The sequence below is a fragment of the Rhinolophus sinicus genome, linkage group LG03, assembly GCF_036562045.2.
Source record: "Rhinolophus sinicus isolate RSC01 linkage group LG03, ASM3656204v1, whole genome shotgun sequence".
Taxonomy (NCBI): Eukaryota; Metazoa; Chordata; class Mammalia; order Chiroptera; family Rhinolophidae; genus Rhinolophus; species Rhinolophus sinicus.
The window spans coordinates 163,239,063-163,253,788 of record NC_133753.1 but is presented as its reverse complement, the minus strand read 5'-3'; the positions used below and the strand labels follow the sequence as shown (position 1 = coordinate 163,253,788).

The 14,726-nt window shown below is 38.3% G+C and overlaps 1 long non-coding RNA gene across 1 annotated transcript in view; it reads left to right on the top strand.

The window, feature by feature from the left end:
• Nucleotides 1-6,865, top strand: part of LOC141570426 (uncharacterized) — a 615,584-nt gene extending 608,719 nt beyond the window's left edge. Inside the window, exon 8 of the long non-coding RNA XR_012494434.1 lies at nt 6,579-6,865. This is a non-coding gene — a long non-coding RNA (uncharacterized LOC141570426). The remainder of the gene's footprint in view (nt 1-6,578) is intronic.
• Nucleotides 6,866-14,726: the final 7,861 nt, after the last annotated feature.

Here is a 14,726-nt window from a genome sequence, read left to right as displayed (position 1 = left end):
AGTTGTAGTTTTTTGCATGAATGGGTAAAGCAGAGAGGCTGGAAGGAATATACAGTATTTTTTTTTAAATTAAAGTTTATTGGGGGGACAGTTGTTAGAATTGCTTCCCTTCCCTTCCTCCTTTTATTGTTGGTCTATTATTGATCTTTATCTCACCCAGACATTTGTCTATTACAAAGATAATAATAAGAACCTTAATTTCACCACTTGTATTATTATTCAACAGATGCCTTGACTTTTCTAAGGCTCAGTTTTCTAATCTGTAAAATGGACATAATAACACTTGGATATCATGGGATTCGACACGACTGGACACATTCCAGCTCCTAGCCCACGGCTTGGCATATGGTCAGTGCTCACAAATGGTAGCTATGAGCCTGGTTACCATTAGCCTTACTCCCCATGTGTTACCTCCACAGAGACACTGAACATTTTATTCTCTTTCAGATGTGGCAGTGCTACTGTAGTTGTTCCATCTTCAAGTTTCTGAGATTCCTTTTATCCGTCTATTCATACAAATTTATTAACTGCACATTAGGTACGAGGCGGATTCACTATAGGAAATTCTCCTTCTTGTTCTCTCAGAACTTCGATATATGCACTTAAGGTTTACAGAGAAACCTCACCCTTGATCCCAATGTTCTTTTATTTCTATCCTTCCTTGAATTGCAAGATCCATTTAGGCAAGTCTATTTGCTATGATTATATCTGTTTGATTTTTTATGTAGTTCTCAATGACACCACACTCTATTCTCTCTATTTAGTTTGCTCCAGGTTAGTCACCGTGGAACAGGTTATCTGTTTGACATCAGAGACCAAAGCATGGTTCCTGGAATGAATTTCAAATGTAGCCGACATCCTTTGATCCCAGATCTTAGACTTCATCACTTAAGTTTTACCCATCTCACTGATCTTAAGTTCCCCTCTTTACTGCCTTTATCCTGGGCATTTTTTTTTTTTAAAGTGGGGGTTCTCTCAGCAGAAGCTTTATCCTCCTGTGTCAGCTTCTGTCCCCACTTCTCCCCCCTACCTTGACTTCTCCTGCGGTTACACCCTTTTGCCCACATCATCCACTGTAGTAAAACATATGCAAGTCATAAAAGTTAATGAAATAATGAAAATACAATCACATGCACATATATGTACATTGACACATATGTACATATATGTAGGTATGTGCTTACTTTCCAATATAATAGCCACTAGCCATATGTGATTATTCATTGTTTGAAAGGTAGCTAATGAAACCAAAGAAATTTTTTTAATTCTACTTCATTCCAGTTCAAATAACTACATGTGGCTAGTGGATACTGTACTGAACAACACAGCTTTACTACTTATAAGATTATTGCAGGATACAACTAGGTACTGGTAAGAAACGCTCACAAGGCCACGTGACCCACCTGCCTTCCATCACACTGAGAACCACCCTATCATTCCGTCCCTTGGAGGAGAAAAGCGAAGGTAAAAAGTAGCAAACTTTTCCTCTTAGTTGTCCCTCCTCTTATTTCCTCACTGCACTGATTAACAGCTATTAGTGCTTTCTGCTTGGGACCTATATCTATGTATTATCTGAAATATTCCCGACATCTCTGAAAGACAGTTATAGTCCACATTTTATAGACAAGACTCAGAAAAATAAGTAATTTACTTGATGTTACAAAACTAATAAGCCAGAGGCTTGGGACTTAAACCAAGGTCTGCCAGAAGGAAAGCCTGTCTTTTCACTGTCTCTACTCTCCAGTCTGTGACACACATCCACCTTTGCAACTGTCATCAATGCACATTCAAAACACTGCTTGCAACCCAACAAGCCTGACTTCTTGGTCTGATGATCTGTGATTCTTTTCCCAGCCTTTTCTCTGTTCCACATATATTTTTCCTAGGTTTTTCTCATAGATGATAGATATATGTATGTATATATATATACACACACACACATCATGGATATATATATATATATATATATATATATATATATATATATATTATGGATATATATATTATGGATATATATATTATGGATATATATCCCCCACCCCCATAAAAGGCCTCCGTCTACTCAGTTCTCCTGGTTTTACTGCCTTGTATCCCTATCCAGCTGGCATTGTATATGTTAAGCTATTCTGGGTCATGCTGTATTTCCTTACCTTGTTTCCTATATGACTAAGCAATGCACAACTGAGCTTTCAGTGCAGTTCCACAGATTCCTGTCTTAGTTTCCCAGAGTCCATATTTATATTTGAACACTGACAACTCCACCTTGCTTTATAACCTCCTTCTGAAACTCACTAGAACCCCCTTAAGGAGATGGGATGTTCTTTCAAAGGTTTAAGTCTTTTTTGTTTTGTTTTTTGCCACCAATTTGCAAGAGGCTTATAAAAAAATCCATTGGCTACACACACATTCAACTCATCCTCGTAATTTATCGATGTGTTATTTTTTCCCATTTTGCAAGTGAAGATACAGCAGCCCAGAATTATTTACTCAGTTTGAAGCAAACATATCAAGAAATCATCAGGGGGTCCAACAATAGAGGCTAGCTCAATGTGCAGCGTAAAATTAGGGTATGATTCCCAAAAGTATTAAAGAATCACCCCTAACAAAATCAGGGGTATTTATTTTCAAGCAATTCTTGGAAATAAAAATTGGCAGAACTGAAAATACTCTTTCAGACCACACAGTAGGCTTCTGCTCACAATGACCTGCCACTGGGAATTTTTCAAGACCACAGTAGCTCATCTCCCTAGGCACGCGTCTGCTGAGGGAAGTGAGTGAGTGGCAGCAACAGTAGGACTCTTTTCTTCCTAAGCTTGGTTGGATTTCTGAAAATACCCTGACAACAGCATAAAAACACTATCGCCTTGCATAGGTCAATGTAGGGTTCTTGCAACATGAGCAGCATATAATGCCAGTAAATGTGTTCTGTAAATGGGATTGGGAAAGGTTTGATTTAAGCCAGTTCACTTATCTTATGGGATTGCTGAAAGGTTTCTGTGGGCTGTTATTTCCAGAGCTCATCCTTGGTGAGGCCTGAGTTATCTTCCTGAGTCAAAGAGTCCTTTAGAGTATGGGAAGTCGAAAACATTCTCTTCTAAGGTTTCCTCATTGTTTGCATAAAGCAAACTTCCATTGTACTACATAATTTAAATGGAACTTCCTTTTAAATTTTTGTTGGAATTTTTATCACCCTCTTGCAAGATCAACAGCAGCTATCCCAGCAGGGGAAAGCATGGTCCATTTTGAAAAACAACATAAGCAATGTTGTATAAATGTAGATCTAGTAATTTTTCTCAGCACAACTCATCACCCTTCATGAAGAAAACTTAGAAGGACGTGGAAGGGATTGGTATGTGTAGCATTAATATCCAGGTCAGCTAGTCTGAAAAAGAAGTAGAAAGTGACCAAGGGGGGCAGTGATGGAAACAGCACGTGAAGACTTTTAAAAACAATATTAATAAGGATATAAACAAGCATCAGTAAACTACTGTATTAGTTTCCTATGGCTGCCATAACAAATAACTACAAACTGTGTTTTTTTTAAAAAAAAACACAGAATTTATTCTCTCACAGTTTCGGAGACTAGAAATCTGAAAGCAAGGTGTCAGCTGTGTTGGTTCCTTCTGGAGTTTCTAGAGAAGAATCTGGTCTATGTCTCTGTCCTAACTTCTAGTGGTTGCCAGCGATCCTGGGCATTCCTTGGCACATAGCTGCATCACTCCAGGCTCCCCCTCACTTCACACCATTCTTAAATGTCATGCCAATTCATTTATCACATGGCCTTCCATATGTGTGTGTCTTCACACGACCTTCTTTTAAGAGCACATCATTTGGATTTAGGACCCACTGTATTCCACTATGATCTCATCTTGATTTAACTAATTATATCTGAAGAGACCCTTTTTCCAAATAAGATCACATTCTGAAGTTTCAGGTAGACATGTTTTTTGGAGGACACTATCCAACCAGTATAACCACTTTAAGAATTATCAGTATTCCTATAACTCAAAATCTATATGGAGATTCATGGTATGCTAGAGAGTATTTGGATGGGGAATCTGGAGGCCTGGTTATGCTACAAGCTTGCTCTGACCTTGGACTTGATAACACGTTAGTCATTCACACGTGAATGAGGGTGTTGGATGAGTTCAGAAGCCCTTATCATGGGATTCCTGAAAGGGATTAAAGGCCTCCAATAATCTTCTAAAATTGTATGCATGTTGTTGTGTCCGACATGCTTATGCTTTCTTCAAAATAGAATTTTTGTGTTGTTCATGAGCTTCCAAGGAATCTTGGATCAAAAAAATCTAAGAACATCTGTAAAGTCCACCAAAACATTCTGAGTTCTGGAAGTATGTGATCTGTGTTGTGTTTCCTGATACATTCCGTGTTTCTGGATAGTGTTTTAAAAGTCTAACCTTTAAGATTATTTTATTTTGAAATGTTTCTGGCTCATTGATTTGTAATCTGCCTCTTTCTACATAACCCACATGTGGATAAGTTTGCTCATGTTTTATGCAATAGAAAATGTAAATGAAACTCAACACTGAGGGAAAACAAGCTAAGTCAGCATATGGGGAAGAAAGAAACACACTTGAATGGGTTTACAGCTTGATATGCAGGGTTTGGTATCAGAGGATTTAGAATGAAGCTGGTGAAAGGAGAGAAGAAGCAGGGGAGAGGAGGAAATGCATGAATTGTTGCGGGATTTGGAGCTTTATAGCAGGACCCACTTTCCCGTCAGAGTCTGGAATGTCACTTGTCTGATATTTTAGTGCCTGCTTAGTAAATAACTTCTTAGTTGTCAAAAATAATTCCTTTTGCTGGCCACTCTTATCAGATCACACAGGCTCCACTGTGTTTTAAAAGAACACACTCCTTCTGTCCTTCATAGGCGCCGTTTATGCACGTCCACGTACTAACATGGCTGGCTCTTGAGGGACTATAGATAGCTCAGTTCACAGATCATCTTGTCTACTTTCATTTTCTCCTCCTCTTAGTTTTCATTTAGACCGATTTTTGTTTCTTGATCTCTTTGGAGCTCTCTCACAAAAGGATGAGCAAGAGGAGGGAAAGTGGATTCTAGGGTACAAACTATATTGCTACCTTTTTATTAGTTGAAAACGTGCAGTCCAGAGGAATGATTTTAGCTCTGTATGTCTTTTCTTGTCCTATGCCACAGAAAATCAAATTTACCTTTTAACTCACTGTAATACAGAGTTGAAAATTCATCTTTACTTATGAAAGCTGAGTTTAAAATAAAAAGTGAAAAAAAAATTTTTTTTTCTTCATGGTAGTTTGTGATTGATTTTCCTAATTTCTTTAAGCCTAATTTCCATTTCCATGAATATAATAGAAGATGTGAAAAATACACCAAGTAATAAAACAATTTTTCGCTAGTTTTCTTTTCTTTTCTTTTTTTTAACTCTAGTCTAGTGTTGGGATGTTCCAGAGACTCATATGTGCTTCACCAAAGAGTCAATTTCTCTCCTGTATTCTTGAATTGACAGTACTGACTGTTCCTTTGAGAGGAACATTCTCAAAAAAAAGCTCCCAAAGAAGGCATTTAGGAATGAATGCGAAGGCTATTGCCAAGAGTTGACTTTCTGCATATCCTTAAAAAAAAAAGTATACAGTGGTATCATACGCCTGAGACCCCCAGTGAATGTTAAGTTCATAATTATTCTTTAAAGGTCAGTGAAAAGATTGAGAAGCACCGGTCAGTGTTTGAAATGGAACTCTCAATTATGTTGTTCAGGAAATGAATACCAGAGAGGCAAGATGTGAAATCCAAGAAAACAGATTTGATCTTTTAAGCTTGAAATAAAAGGTGATAGATAGGATGAAAAAAAATGGAAGGGAAACTGCAATCCCTGAAGAGTTGCTGATGACCCAGAAACCAGAGGGAGACAACCAAGGCATCCACGTGTTCATTGTCAGTCTTGTCCCGCCTTTCAAAGACTGAGTGTCAACTGATGTCAGTTGAAAGTGCAAAACAAAATTGAGTCAGCCATTTTGGATTTGTCATTTTAGCTTTCTTATGATCAGTTTGTCACTTTCTAGATCGCTGAAAAACAGCCAACCAACTAATTTGTTTTGTATTAGGACAGAGTCTAGATGTAAAAAGAGTAAAAAAAAACATAAATAAATAACAATCTATATCTATATCTATCTATATATAGATATTCACCCAAGTGGGTGAATGGAGGGCATGCTACCTACGTGAGAACTTTCTAAAAGGGGATCTTAACCAAGTAAGTAAGTTTTGTGAATAACTTCAGATTCACAGGTTTTAATAGATTTTATTTTTTGTAATACTATATTCAAGTAAGGATAGCTCAACTGAAGTCATGTATAATTGAGTCCTATCATCTCTTCTGGTTTTTCTGCTGTTATAGTTTTGTTTTATTTTCTGTCTCTAAAAAATTGCAATTCAATGGCCATCACAACACAGACAAAACTGAGGCAAAGGAGTTTATCTTACATAACTAATTTCATGGATCTTTACTAATTCAGTGACATCTCTGACAGTAATAAATTCTCATTTTCTTCCTCTGCTCTCTCCCTCCCTGCTGCAGATACTGCAACACGATATGGAGCCCACTGTACAAAACACACAATACTGTCATCAACAGGTACGGAACAGCTAGAAGGGTTTTGCCTATCAACTAGAATATACAAGTGGCAGTGCTGTTCAACTATTAAAATGTGCAAGTTATGACAATACCACAAGGAAGAAGTAGTGGCCAAGGTAAATTTCAATGAAGTTCATATCAGAAAGTATTTCCTTCAGTGGAAAGTTTCCCCCAAGGAGCTAGAAAAAGCCCATTGACAGAGCCTTTTGAAAGAGAGGGGCCAAAATATAAAGGAAACCTATCAAAGGAAACCTATCTTACCCTCACCGAGAACTGGCAAGACAGATACCTTTAATAACCTTAACTTATTTGTGTGATAAAGAAGAAAAACAGAAACTGATTAAATATTTGTTTAGTTATTTGAAATGATCTTGTGTTGTGCTTAAAATAGAATTCATTTAGAAAAGCAGTAGATTGATGCAGTGTCTTTGCTCAGCATTGTGTTACAGAATACCACCAGAGATCTTCCTCCCTCCCACACATGTTGATGATCTGGCACCTTCTACTTGGGTCTAAGGAATTTTAAGCAATAAAGTGGTTTAGTCACTGTTAGTGAACTTCTGTTTGTTTCCCTTAAGATTTTACTACCCTAAGAATGGAGTTGGACATTAGTTTTCCAGTTTCCCTCAAGATAAAGTTGCACTTATGAAATAACAGCTTAAATAATTCCCAACATTGGGTGGCACAAAGTCATGATGAAACTCTTCCTAGTACATATAACTACATTAATCAGAGTTTATCTAGAGACCCAGATAATTTGGTGGAATTCTGAAACTCACTAAGACTTGAAGTAGCAAGTTAAAATATTTAGAAATATTCTAAATCACTATTTCTCAACCTCAGCCCTATAGAAATTTTGGATTTGATAATTCTTTGTTGGGGGTGGAGAGGGCTGTCCTGTGTATCATATATGGTCTATGTATATATACATGGTCTATATATATTCTTTTGTAGCTGTCTGTCTTTTGGAACTGTAAAAGAGAGTCTTTTATGGATTTAGCAGGGAGCAAAAATCATCCTCAGGTCTGGATAATTTGATTGCTTAATGTTGCTTGTTTGGCTGTAGCATCAGCTAAATGGTTTTCTTTTGCTTTCAAGGTGATGGCTTTAGAATGTGCTGGAATTTTGATAATTGCCAGGTGGGTTGGTTGAAGTAAGGCATCTAATAAATCTGCATACTCTTTTCCATTTTTATAGACTGGCCTGAAGAAGTTAAGAAGCTTCATTGCTTCCATAGCATTGCAGTCATGAGCTCCACAAAAGACGTAATGACTATCAGAGAAAATATTAATTATTTGATCTTTGGCCAAATGACACACTCACGTTAGAGCATTTAATTTGGCCTGTTGGTAAATAAGAACTTTAAATTATATCCACCATGGAAGTTTTTGCATATCCAGCTCGGTAATGTTCCTGTTCATCTTTGAGACAAGATCCATCTGTAAACCAAATTAAGTCAACATAATCAATAGGAGTTTTCTGTAAATTATTCCTAGGAGCAAGAAGGTGGTCTGTAAGTAAAATGCAATCATGGGTGTCTTTCTTCTGTAAAGAAGCTAGTAAAGTTGCTGGGTTAAAGTTGTTGTATTGGGCTAGAGTAATATTAGCTGCAGAAAGCAAGAGTACTTCATAAGAAGCCAGTGAGCTGACCAAATAATGCTGAGTATGGTGAGAGTTTAGCAAAGATTTAACAGACTGAGGAACATAAAAGGTTAAAGGAGAACGCATAACTACCTTTTCTGTTTCTTCGCACAAGATGGCTGTAGCAGAGAGGCTCTCATACAAGGAAGAGTGTCCATTTGTATTGAATCTAATTGCTGATCATAATATCCTATAGGTCTAAGGTAATCTCTATGTTTCCGAGTTAGAACTTCTAAAGCATTCCCTTTATTTTCACTTATAAAAAGGAAGTACGGAAGTTTATAATTAGGGAGTCCCAAAGTGGGAGGTTTAGTTAATTCTTACTTTAGTGATTCTTCGATTTGATTTCCTCGAGGGTTCCATTGGATTGGATCAGGTCAATCTGATTTTGATAAAGCATATAGAGGTTGAGCCATTAATGAAAATTTTGGAACCCAATTTTGACAGTATCCAGTCAACCCTACAAAACCTCTAAGTTACTTCTTAGTTCTTGGAAGAGGAAACGATAGGATTCCTCTGAGTCCTGCAGGGTTAATTAGCAGCCCATCTTTAGATATAAGTTGGCCAAGCTATTCTACTTGGGACAAACACAATTGAAGCCTGTCCTTTGAGACCTTATGTCCTTTTATAGCTAGCTTTCGTAGTAGGTATATTGTGTCCTTTGGAAGTTTAGCAATGTCCTAGAGCATAAAAGTAAATCATCCACAGAATGCATTAGAGTGGAATCTCTGGGAAAATCAACATCACTTAAATCAGCCTTTAGTATCTGAGAGAAACAGGTGGGACTCTCTGTATATCCCTGAGGCATTCCAGTTCAGGAAAATTGGCGATCTTACCAGATGAAGGCAAAAAGATATTGATTGTCTTTTCCTATGGGAATGCTGGAAAAGGCACTACATAAATCAAAAATGAAAAATACTGGCAGTCCACAGGAATGGCTGATAATTGGGTATGTGGGTTTGGAATCACAGGATGTTTGGAAATAACTATTTTGTTTATAGCTCTTAGATCCTGTATAAATCTCCATCCTTTTCCATTAGGTTTCTTTACTGGACGTATAGAAGAATTACAGGGGCTCATCCATGGCATTATAAGGCCCCTTTTTAAGTAATCTTGTATAATGGACTTAATTCCAGATAGCATACTGGGTCTTAAAGGATATTGGTGAATATTAAGTAGAGGCAAAGTATTGTCAATAGTTATTTTGGTGGGAATGGTTGACTTGATCTTCCCAATATCTGTACTGGAAAAAGCCCAGCGCTCCATCGGAAATGTCCTGCAGCAAATACTCAGTCTCATGATACTTTCCTCTTGTAGAGGTTTCTTTCAAACCATGATTTTCTCAATTCTTCTTATGGTGACTTGGCTTTCTACAGTAAAAGCAGACCCTTATTCCCCCTCATTGAAAAGGCCTTTGGAGAGGTCTGACCCGGTTGCTTAGTTGTTGCAGCTGTAAATTCATAATTTTAGTAGATTTGTCCTTCTCTTCCTTTGGAACAGTTTTAAATAAATGGTTGTCCAGAGCTGCTAATTTATCAGCATGTGTGATCAGCCAGTTTAATTCCTGTTGTTTAGTTGCAGTTACAAGCTTTTCATCTAATTCTTCCAGAAATACCAAATTGGACCACTCCGATGATCCTAAGAACTGTCTAGAGACAATCTGAATATTGCTAGAAAGTTTTGTTTTCCAAAATGTTCAAAGAAAGCAAGTATTGTTTCCTCAGATTCGTCTACATTGCTAGATTTTCTTCTAGCATGTTTTCCAGCGAAAAATCTCAGGGATAGTTTGGCGAAGCAGGTGAGCTAATTCTCTACATTTTTCCTAGTCTGTTTCTCTTTGTTTTTAAATCCTCTATAGGAGTTTTCAAGCAGACCTTACCTAGCCATTCTGCTGCTTTGCTCTCAGAAACAAATAGGTATATTCGTTGGAACAGGTAAGAATAACCAGGATTATATATTCTAACAAATTAAAACAAATTCCAATGCAAACCCAACAGGGCCTTGGAGAGAATCAGGAAAAGCTTGAGTTAGATTCCTTAATTCTTTTTTAGTCCAAGGAGAGTGAATTATTGCTGGCCCCCCTCAATCTGAGACTGGCTTTTCTCTAATGGGAGCTGCCAGCATTTCTGGTTCTTCTAGCCTATCCTGTTCTGGCTTTTGTTCTTAGTTTCCCCGAAGTCAGTAAAGAGTGGTGAAAGAGTTGTAAAAGAGAGAAGAAGAGGAAGAGAAAGGGAGGACATGTCTGAAAAAAAGGAGCTCAGAAACTAGAGGGGTGTTTGGAGAAAGAGGGGGAATAGGGTGGTGGTGTTGAGCAGTTTTGGTTGCTTTCTTTAGTGCAGAGACAATCTCTAAATTTTCTTATTAACATTCTGACGAAAGTTTATCAGTGCTCCTTTTAGAGGTTTTTATTTTCCAATCAAGATAAGCATTCCATTCATTCACTTCCATTTTACAGCCTGTTTTTGCCAATGGAACACACATTATAAGAATTTATTTGAGCCAAAAAGAGGATACACCTGGAAGCAAGATCTCAACAGACTGAGATACACGCTTGGAGAACTACAGTTTGCAGTTTCTTCTATGCTTTTGAGATTAAGGAGGGGAACATAAGGGAGATTACATGAAGTTGGGAGAAACGCCAGATGGGGATAAGCTTGCCTCTTTGGCACTTTAGAAGGAGGGATCTGAAACAGTGGTCACATATTAGAAAGAGGGATCTGAAATGGGCATTTCAAAGATGTATTAACTTAGATGCATAGAAGCTATGAACAGGACTTGCTTAAGGCAAAGATAAGCCTTTTAGTAAGGAAATTATATGCCTGGGGTGTGACTACCCACCATGACCTGCCCAGTGAGTATTTTCACTTCTCCTTTTATTGCTAAGTTTGCCTATGTATATACACATGACCTATGTATAAGGCAGCATGCATGGCCTTTATTGAATAGATACCATAATACCTCCCCTGTCCCAGGCTGAGACAACCAAAAATGTCTCCAGACATTGCCAAATGTCCCCTCAGGGGCAAAATCACCCCTACTTGAGAAGCACTGTTTTAAATTATGTTAGAAAGGCAAAATAATTCCCCTTGCAATCCCATCTTTCTTTTCCTCTGAAATTTATTCACAACAGCTTCTGGAAACCCTTCTTTTTTTCCTTTTATCTCTGAAAATGTGCTAAATCTTTGATAAATTTGTGTTTTAGCTGTCTTTATTTATATGAGGGATGAATCCTGTAGAGTCTCACCTCCCTGCCGGGTCCATCCCAAGCTGCTCAGCACCATTGTCTACTCTAAAGAGAGAGAAAGCCCTCTCCTCTTCAAAACAGGGTCCTTCATTCTGTGATCTCCTCTGTCTTGTCACTGTGACAGATGGGCTGTTGCCTTCAGGGTAGGGCATCTCCCTGGAAGCACAGACTTTATCCTTTTTGTGTCCTGCAGCTCCCCAACTGAAAGGGCTCCAATAGCTTCTTAGAATGGATGTTCTAGCAGTTTCTGAGACTAGGCTTGGGGTGGTGGAGGAGGGCTGGGGAGGAGCTTTGAAGGGATTTGGAGACTCCTGTTTGGGCCCCCTGAACTTAAACAAGTCAATAGGACTCATTGTTTACTGACGGAAGGGGAAACATCTTTTATTCTTTTCCACATACCACCTCCGGCAGGACTCAAGTTCTGAGCATATCTTTGAGTTGAGCAAGTCAACTTTAATAAAAAAAAGAAAATAAATATTTGAAGAACATATTTAGTATTTTTTTCTGAAAAAGCTTTTCATCATTCCCCAACTTACAAGAAACCTGCTGGGAGTGTTTTTTCAATGCCTTCGAATAGATAATGAACAAAGAAAAGTAAACTAGGTCTCCTTTTTCTTGTTTATCTCCAATGTTTACATCTAAAGCTGCAAGGTACAAAGACTAAACCATTATTTGCATTATTAAATATGAGCTAAGTGCATGAAGTGTTCTTTACCCAGCTAGTCTGTTCTATACTACAGCTTTTGACTATATGTCACACCTCATGTTAATGTAGAACATGAGTTATGACAAAGCACTGCCAAGTGATGACAGCTTATAATAACATAGACACCATTTATAGTATATTTACTTTGTGCCAACGATTGTGTTAAAGTCATTTCTTTTTAACATGTTTTTACATTTAATCACATGTAGTTCTCACAACAACCCTATGAATTAGGTCCTATTACTCCATTTTTGAGATAAGAAAACTGAGGCTTAGGTCGCATAGTTTCATAGTTTTAGTCAAATAGTTTCACTGACAGAGTAGGAATTCAGACTCAATTGTGACTACTTTCAAAGCAGTTATTTATAAGTACATAAATAGATAAAGCACCATGATGTTACAGGATGCTACTCTCCCTTCCATGAATTCCCTGAAGAGAACACCTTGACAGAAAAGATGGCTCCCAAAGGCAGCCTACGAAAAGAGGACCCTCTCTCTACTTAAGGAGGTATTTCTCCTAGTGATTCAATGAATAGCTGCTGAATGTTTTACACTGTTGAATAAGCAGATTCATAAGTCTTATTCCAGACCTAATGGTTCAGAATCCCTGTAATGGGTGGGAAGCAGGCCCAGGTATCTGCATTAAAAAAAAAAAAAAAAAATGTTCTTACACCCAGGAAAGTTTCTGAACCACTTACCTATGCTGTCAGAAGAAATTTGCTCACCAGGCTGGATATCTCTGTTTTTTTCCTCTAGACTCTCTCTGCCCCAGGAGGAAGGATGCCTGGATTCCTGCATCCTTGCCCTCTGGCTTCTGAGTGAGTTCAGATGCAGGGGGAGAGTGGCATTCACAAGAGATCAAGGGAGAGAGAAACAGGACAAGGTCTTTAGACCTCAGGTTCCCTTCCTATCCATTCATTCTAGTTTGGCTGCCTCAAGCTCCCAAAGGCCATCACACCTGCCAGGTAGCTCTCTCCACATAAGGAAACCTCTAGATTTTAGGGACCACACAGTCCTTTTGTCTATTTAGGCTCTGGATAATAAATGTTCCTTCCTGCTCTTAGGTCCAGGGTACGAGATTATGGTTTCTTGAAAGTCTCTCCACATCTCCATAAATAACCCTTTTGTTAAAATTTTCTTCCGTGTCCCCATTTGAGGGTGTCTTCTGGTTCCTGGCAGAACCCTGATCTCTACCCTGAGAAACATGACCTAAACAGCTATAATACCGTGTTTCCCCAAAAATAAGACCTAGCCAGACAATCAGCTCTAATGCGTCTTTTGGAGCAAAAAATAATATAAGACCCGGTATTATATCATATTGTATCATATCATATCATATCATATCATATCATATCATATCATATATTATATAATAAGACTGGGTCTTATAGTAAAATAAGACTGGGTCTTATGTTAATTTTTGCTCCAAAGGATGCATTAGAGCTGAGTGTCCAGCTTGGTCTTATTTTCAGGGAAACATGGTATATCCACTTATTTTTAGTTATTCTTTCTACATTGCACCTATTAGGGACTTGATACCCCTAAGTTGCCTCATCTGTTACAGGAATAGTATACCTTCCTCTCCAACTTCTGTAAGCATTCAAATAAGATAAATATATAAAGTGCTTAACCTGAGCCTACTATAGACTTTGCATTAATGTTAGCTCCTGCCCTGTAACTTGATTGGTCTCTAAGGCATTGCTTATTCTGTTCAGGCCTTCCTTACTCCTCGCCGCTCTCTCCACCCCAGTCATCTACCAACTCTTCCCATCAGAGGACCCTTTGTTCACTCTGTCTTTCCTGTTTTGCTCCGTCTTACTGGTACTTACAGTGTTCACTGCAAGAGCTACCCTGTCAACTTCCATGGTCTCTAAGCCACCTTTTTTCTGTCTGTTTGGGCACCAGACTTCCCCAAAATTGACCCTTATTTTCTCTACTGCCCTGAATTGCAGGCATCTTCAGGCTTAGTCCTCAGAACTTCCGTGAACTAACCTTCAGTTTCACGGAGGCCTGTCATTTTTTTCAGCTCTCATAGATTGCCCCTTTGATATGTTTTTAAACTCCAATCACGCTTCTAAACAATAATCTCTCACCATCTGGAGCTTTGAAACTCTCATCCTAGACTTTCATTCTGCATCCATCCTCAGGTTATCACACCTGTCCAAATATTCATGTGCAGGTGATAGGCCTTTCTCAGCCTAGAAGCAGCATACAATTTGTTCACTCAGGGAGACTAAATATATCTGTTCACTTGAGCACCAAACATGTGCCACACACTCTGCTAGGCACTGAAGGCAGTTGTTTCTGCCCACAGCACACGCAAGAGTCCATGCAAGGGGTCTCCTCCCTCAGTAATCTTTCGTAGCTCCTTAAGAATTAACCTGTGAAATTTCAAAAAGGCAATCAGACTTGTGGAGAATGAGCCCATACTTACAACTGAATCACTATACAGAGTACTCTACGTGCTTACAACCAATGAACTATAACGATTTACAGTGGG